Genomic DNA, 8,405 nt, shown 5'->3' with positions numbered 1-8,405 from the left:
CAGTTAGTTAGACCCCATTTGCAGTGTGCTTACTCCTAAACCCTGCCTGCTTTTGATGTCAATAACTTTAACAGAATGTTCACCCTTTCTATTAATTTTTTGGTGCAACTCTTGTTTTTTGTTTATTTACGCCAAATGATTAGTGGCATTAATGTGGCAATCATGTTTCATGTTTTGACTTCATTTATTCGGTTTTGAACAGGAAAATGGAAATGCTGTGTTCATAGTTACTAACTTTCCACATCACAGGACCTAAGAAGTTAGAATAAGAAGTCCTTTAAACTAAAAGACTAACCCTTTACTTAAATTAGAGGTAAATTTGAATTATTTATGGGGGTCTTTTATTTCCCGGTTAATATATATTACCTTCTAACTTTGCCGAAACTGATAAATTGAAGTACAGCCTTGTCATACAATTTTCTCAGAAAAGTACAATGTAGGATGAGTGAGGTCTGCGCCCATCAGCACCGAGCCTACACATTTTTGTCATATAAAGCACATAGAGGAAACAGAGCACAAAGGGCACTGACTTGAGTCTAGCCTCAGTCCCAACTCTGAGAAGAGAGTTGAATAGTCACTAACATTTTAATTTTCTTCTGTTCCTTCTCTTCCTCTCCCTTCTTCCCTTCTCTCTTTCAGACATTGTAGACAGATTAACACATTCCTTCCCAATAATAATCCTAAGAAGTAGACACAAGTTTTGTCCCTGTTTTACAGATGCTGCTCAACTTTTTTTTTTTTTTTTTTTTTTTTACCTCAGGCAAGCAAGTGTCAGTTGAATCCCTTAGATTCAGATATCAGAACCATATCTACTCCATTACCAAAGTCCTGGAGGGCCTTAGCTCAGCAGTTCAGATGAGGAAAATAAACCAGTTGCTGTGAGACCGGGTGGGTTCTTCAGTTCAAGAGATTTGTTTAATCAAAAAGCTAGCTTGGATGATATGTGAGATGTTTCTGGCTATCTTCAAAGATTTAGACTCGAATTTTAAAGTCTCAGGGAGAGAACTCCAGAAAGAGCCCAAAGAGGTGTGGCTGGAACCATGGTCCCAAATCAGAAGGTTGGCTAAAACTAGACCGTGTCCAGAAACCCTTAGTCTCTTGTAGCATTGGTGTCTGTAGTCAAGTATAGGGTACTACCTGAAGGGACAGAATTGTTCCACACCTCAACCCTGCCCCTTTCCATATTCCTACTAGTGACAAAACTGGGAAGTCTCCATTATTTTTGTCATAATCTGCCTAAGTTGGCTGGCACCTCTAATGCCTCCCTCTTCATCCAGAAATAATGTTGTGGATTCCCCTTAATTCTTCTGTGCCTGTACTCATGGGCTGCCCTCTGTAGGCTCTGGTTATAACCCACTGCTTCTCCCTGCTTGATCTGTTCTGATTCCTGAAGGACATTCCTCTGTGCCCTGGTTTTCATTTCTCTGCTTAGAACATTCTGGTGAACACTGTAGTACTCTGCCTGCTTTGGTTTTAATTCTGGTTTCTCCTCTGTACTTTATCTTAAAACTTCTCTTGGCTATAATCTCTGCAACCCAAATAAGGCTCCCCACACTCCAAGGTCTGCCATCTACTTGCTTGCAAGTTCTTACTTGCAAGATCTACTTCATGATTCTGATCTTAGCTGGCCTACAACCTCAGTTACAACTAACTTCTTTCTTGATTCAATTCCTTAGCTAATTTACCTCTATTTAGATTTTCATGATATAATAGTTTAATAGGCTCCCTTAGCATCTTTGTTACTTGCCTAAGTGAGAATTTCAGACACTGCAAAAGAATATTGAGATGTTCTAAAGTCACTGGGGCATCTCAAACTATACCATAGGTGCTGATTACTTAATTTGTTGATTCAACTATTTTATTTTTTTTAAAGATTTTGTTTTTAAGTAATCTCCACACCCAATGTGGGGCTTGAACTTTCAACCCCTAGATCAAGAGTCACGCGCTTCACCAACTGAGCCAGTCAGGCACCCTGATTCAACTATTTTAAATGGAGCGTTTATTACATGTCAAGCATAGGCATGGAGGATACCACATAGACCAGAGTCTGCTCTATAGAGCTTGCACTTAGTGTGAGGAGACAATAAGCAAGTAAATAAGCAAATAATTTCGGAATGATAAATGCTGTTTTAATCCATTTGGGTTGCAATAACAAAATACCACAGACTAAATAGCTTGTATACAACAGAAAATTATTTCTTACAAAGTTGTCAAGGCTAGGAAGTCTAAGGTCAAGGTGCCAGCACAGTTGGGTGTTGGCCCTCTTCCGGGTTGCAGATTTCTCTTGGTATCCTCACATAGTGGAAAAAGGCTAGCAAGCTCTGTGGGGGCTTTTTCATAAGGGCACTAACTCCATTCATGAGGACCCACGCTCATGACCTAAGCACCTCCCAAAGGCGCCACCTCCTAATACCATCACACTGGGTATTAGGATTTCAACATATGAATTTTAAGGGGACACAAATATTGAGACTATAGCATATGCTCTTACAAAACTTGAAAAGAAGAATGAGAAAGACAGCAATTAGGGCTGAAAAGGCAAGTCTTGTCCCCTTTAAAGTGTAATATATAATGTTGACTCTTAAAGAAATTGTTATCAGTTAACACTCCTTCAAAAATTAAGAAGGCTGAATCCCCATACCCAAACTAACCCTATATTGTTATACTTTATAAAGTATTGCCTGTCTGGGAAATGTAAAAATGGTATCTCATTGTCATTTTAATCACAATTTCTTTTATTTTGAGAAATTGAGCCATTTCATAGTTTCTTTGCTGTGATTTTCTGTCTTTGTCCTTTTCCCATGTTAGGTTTGCGTTGTTTTGAGCTGATTTGTTTAAGAGCTCTTTACATAGAGGAATTAGCACTTTGTCACATGTTCTAAAGGGTATTTTCCAATTTGTGTTCTAACGTGTCTCTGATTTTGTTTCCATGTAAAAGGCAAGCTTCCTTTTTTATGCTTGTCTCTAAATATTTGGAGAACAAAATGATTTCAGGTCAGGTTCCCTAGCAGCTAACCTAGGATAAGGTTTCATGTGCAATGATTTATTATAGAAGTTTTCTCAGGAAAAAAAAAAAAAAACCAAGAGAATGAAAGCAGCAGAAAGGAGATGTAGCCAAGAAATGATGCAATTTCAATAAGGTCCTGAGGAGGGCAGCATAAGCCTGCTCACTCAAGGGATCCAATTAAAGGATGAGGGGAAACAAAACCACACTGAACTGGAAGGAAGGTGGAGGGGAAGCACGCTGAATATGGGGAACTGGATGCATAACAAATTATATAAGGGACCTTGGGGGATCTGTGTGGGCATTGCCAGTGTCTGTTAATAATGTGTGGGTCAAGGGTCAATGAAAGGAAGGAATAGGGAAGTTCAAACCCAATATTTGATTTCAATGGGGAAATCACTTATTATTTACTTGTGATGAATTATTAAACGAAGCAACATAAGGAATCTACCCAGTCAGGACAATTTAGTCCACCCTGACCTAGTCACTAATGATTACTCATGTATAATTTGTTCTCTCCTCTCCCTCACCTCTTCCTGGATTTTGACAATCAAACCCGATGGTGCCAAAGTTATGGGGAAAGTCAGTTTTGAATAAGTTGAAGGCCAAATAAATAACTGTAGGTTAGATCTTGGGAGTCTATGAAAAGAGGTAATGGATTGAAAAGGGGAGGTTTGGTCTTGGTTAAGGAACACAGAATTCAGCCTTGTACTATTGCTAATAAGGAACATATTTGCTGTATTTCTGGAGCAACTGGAAAATAGCCCCTGTTACTGACTCTCATTAGCATCTCAGACTATTTTTTCTTAGGCTCCACTAAGGAAACATCATTTTTTTCTCATTTTTAAAAAGATTTTATTTATTTATTTGAGGGAGAGAGAGTACAAGCAGGGGGAAATATTCTTAATCCTCTTGTGAAGTAAAACTTTATCTTGTAAATACCAAGCTGAGAGCATTTGAAAGACTCTCATGATTCTTTTAATGACGAACACTTCCCTAGCACAGAGCATTAACCAATTTAGGGTTGCCTTTTTCCACCTGTCACTTTTTAGCATGTTATGTTTGTAGGTTAGTGGTTCTCTAGGCTTGGGGTGGGGTGGTTTGGGGAAAAATGAATAGTGCTGCTAATGGCTTTGTGGGGTTTTGGGGGGCGAGAAAAATGTTCTAAAATTAACTGGGTGATGAATGCACAACTCTGAATATCATTGAAATGAATACTTCAAATTGATGAATTGTATAATATGTGAATTATATCTCAATTGAGTTGTATAATTTTTAAAAAATCCTCTCTACAGGAAAGCAAACCCAAATTTTGACACTTAGAGTTCTCACAGACTAAAATATGAATTCATTATCAAAAATTGCCAAACACACAAATAGATAAGCTATCATTACAGAGGTTAGCAAGAATAAAAAACAACAAACATAGAATCTCCTAATGTTCAAGGAATTATAAAATATTAAATATCTATGTATAAAATACTAAAAAGGAAAAATATGGAATCATAAAATGATTAAGCAAAAGATAAGGATCTACAAAATGCTAAGGGAAAATAACTATCAATCTATACTTTTATACCCATTGAGACTATCTTTCTATATTAAGGGTAAAATTAAGAAATTATCAAATTAAAAACACAAAGAGTTCTCCCCCAGCAGACTTTCACTAATGGAACGATAAAAGATGTTCCTCAGTAAAAAGGATAGTGATCCTAGACAGAAATTCGATATATAAAAATGTAAAATGAGGGAATAAAAGGTAAATATGTAAGTAAATCTAAACAAACTGTGTCTGTATATAATAAAAATAATGATGTTTAATTTGGGAAATTAAAATGAAAAGAACTAAAATACTGGACAGAAATTAAATTTAACTGGAAGGAAGGAAGGAAAAAAGAAAAGAGAAAAGAAAGAAGGGAGAAGGAGGAAGGAAGGAGGTAGAGGCAAGCATCCCCACATTATGGCTCTCACAATTCCTGAGAACAATCTATTTTGTGTCACTATAGCTTAGGATGTGAAGCAGAACTCCAATTAATGGTTTTTTTAAAAAAGATTATATTACTTTTTCTTCTCTTATTATTCAGTTTAATGTTTTTCTCACTAGGAACAGACATTAATCATGGATTGGGGAGCTTTTTCAGAATGTGCATGTAAGCTCAAGCCTTCTGACTCCACAGTAGGTGGTAGGCCCAGGAGTGCTTGTTTTGGGATGGCTTCCCAAGTGATTTTAATATGCATCTCTGGCTAGCAAGTTATTATTCTCTGTTTTAACAAATATTTTTCGAGTACCTCCTATGTGTCTGGTCTGAGCTTGACCTGGAGATACAATGGCCAATAAGATAGTCCCTACTTTTCAGGAAGTTTCAGTGAGTAGGGGGATGAAAAAATGAAATGAAAAAGTTTCCATTGTACAGGATGTAGAGTGGCGTAGACCGTTCATTATTCCCCAATCTCTGTTCCCTTTAATAGTAATAGATTTTAATCCAGCCAAATGGCTGTCAGAAATAATAAAGACGACATTTGCCAGTCTTCCTTGCAGCACGAGACGGGGTCAGGTGATCAAATTCTGCCAAAGGATATAAACTGGTACATTATTTCCCCATATAGTTTCTGGGAAATATTCTAAAGGAGATTTATTGTGTTTGCTTTATTTCATCTTTGGACTTTCCTCCATTGTGCTGCCTGGAATTCAGATGCGATAGCTAGAATGTCATACGCCCTCTTGAGATGATCAAGCAGTGAGTCTGATAATTCTTAGTCCCTGTGCTCTTTGTAGAAGAGAGTCTTGCACTGCCTCCAAAGGGCAAAATCAATTAATATTTTTTAAGAGAGTAAGGGTAGATTTCATATGCCCAGAGGGAAATATAGGTTGTAAGGATACACACAAATTAAAATCAGTAAATGCTCCTAGGTGAACGAGTATAGCACCCTGTTACACTTAGGTGTACAAACACAGTGCAATAGGTAATACATGAGAAATACAATATTTATTATCTATTTTTCTTTGACAAAGGAATTAAAAGTTATTTGGGGTAGCAATAACTTTGCAGAAAATTACTTATCTTCGTATGTTAATAGAACAGAATGCAATAAACGGTCTTAATGATGACCTAAGACTTTTACTTTCCAAACACAAAGAATAGAGTACTCTGTTCTAAGTTTTCATAATAAAAGAGATATTTGAAGTGAAAAATTGATGGTTCCTAGATCTGCAGAGAAGAACTCAAGTTCATAAACAAATGTTCAGCAACATTAAAAATTTTCCAAGTTCTTAAAATTCGTTCTAAAAAAAGACAAAGGAAGCAGTAAGTTTATACATTTAGTTCTCTAGTAGAAACAGAAAGCACAATATTAACATTCACTTTGACACAAGTTATTTTTCCCATTATTAAATTTTATTCTATCATTTTAAGTTATAATCACAAAATAGAGCTGCTGCTCCAGATTTAGAATAAGCGAATTTCTAAAAAATATAGATAGAACTATATATTACAGGATGTAGAGTGGCATAGACTGTTCATTATTCCCCAATCTCTGTTCCCTTTAATATATTATATCCCTTTATATATTATTTTATATTTGAGGTACATGACTTAGTAATGGCTTATTCTGGTTCCCTTTTCTTGATGATATCATTTCCTTGAGTTTAGTTGGTCACTTTTGGCTTTTGTATTTGTATCCCCTTAGAGTTCCATACCCACTAGATCCTAAAAAACTTTTGATTAGTTTAGCTATATCCAGGAAGTGTTTTCTAAACTGTGATTGGGAAATACATTTCTAATGTATAAGATACTGAGTTGCCTCCAATGTGATTAGATCGAAGTGAAAATAAAGCTGAAGCAAGACAATTGTATTTAGAGGTCTTTTGACATCAGCATACAGAGAACTTCCTCATTCTCTTTTAAAGCTGAATGTTATCCCATTGTACAGATCTACTATAATTCATTTAACAAGCCCCATCTTGATATACACATGGGTTCATTCTCCTTTTTTTTTTTTTTTTGCCATTTATTTGTTGATAAAACCAGATTATTTGTCCTACAGAGCTCCTTAGGAACTGAATTTTGATCATTATATCCCTGTCACGTTGTTCTGCATTTTCCTTTGTTCCTAATGTTCCCTGTGAATTTGTAGAAGCCTGATCAGATTTCTGTTTGATTTCTGAAAGGATTTATTCTTAGCTGGTGTTACATACTTCAGTTGGTGGTATATAATGTCTGGCTTTATCTCTTTTCATGATGCTAGCAGCCATTGATGATCTGTGCCGGATTCATTAATTCATTAGGAATTGCAAAATGGTTATATTCTAATTTTATCATACCCTCCTCATTTGTTGCCTTGAATAAGAAAATTTCCCTCCTCCACTATTTGGTTACCCTGAGGTATATAGAGTTCATATAAGAAATGTACAATAAATGGTTGATTTTTCCCTTGTAACTTACCAGTTTTCAGAGTAGTAAGTTGGTTCCTTAATATTCTTCAAAGGTGATCAATGAAGGTTTTTCTTTAATATCATTTTGACCTCAAGGATTTAAATACATTTGATGCTTTTCAATTCATTGCAGTTATTTCTTTAGTGATTCTTGAATTTTCCCACCTTTGGCAGTAGAAGACTCTTTACGTTGGCTAGTGGATATTTTTGATACAATTCTGTTAATCTTTGATAGCATCCTTGCTTAATGGTACAACAAAATATTTCTGATTCATTGTGTATATTTCCTGTCTTAGATCTAGAATTGGACATTTCCCTAAGAGACCCTGGTTTCTTTTATAGGTAAATGTTATTTAGAGTATGCAAGCTAAGGATACATTGCTAGTAGATTGGTTAATTTAAGAGTTTTTCTTACCTGGGGTCAAAAAAAGCACTGATACCGGAATCAGTATGCTTGTAGGTTATATATCTCTATAAATTAGTAAAAAGAAATTTGGTACTAATAAATCTCCTGTATTCTGCTGAGATATGATAAAAAGATAACTAGTTTAAGTTTCCCAAAAAAGGGGATGCCTGGGTGTTTCAGTCGGTTAAGCGTCTGCCTTTGGCTCAGGTCATGATCCCAGGGTCCTGGGATCGAGCCCCACACTGGGCATAATGCTCAGTGGGGAGTCTGCTTCTCTTTCTCCCTCTCACCCTCTCCCTCTAACCCTTTGCCTGCTTGTACTCTCCCTCACTCTCTCACTCGTGCACTTGCTCTCTCTCAAATGAATAAATTAAAAAATCTTTAAAAAAAGTTTCCCAAAAGAGGGTTCAAGGCCTGGGTACTTCTTTGTGATATTAAGTTAGTCATTTCAATACTCTGAATCATATATAATTTCTACTTCAAAATAGAGACAATATTGCCTATCACAGCTTTTATGGGGACCAATATTGAAAGGACTTGATAATAATAGCTAACATTTGCTA

The sequence above is a fragment of the Callorhinus ursinus genome, unplaced genomic scaffold, assembly GCF_003265705.2.
Source record: "Callorhinus ursinus isolate GAN/ISIS: 27379988/994484 unplaced genomic scaffold, GSC_fseal_2.0 scaffold12, whole genome shotgun sequence".
In the NCBI taxonomy this organism is placed as follows: Eukaryota; Metazoa; Chordata; class Mammalia; order Carnivora; family Otariidae; genus Callorhinus; species Callorhinus ursinus.
The sequence above is the reverse complement of the archived record's forward strand: the minus strand, read 5'-3'. Positions refer to the sequence as shown.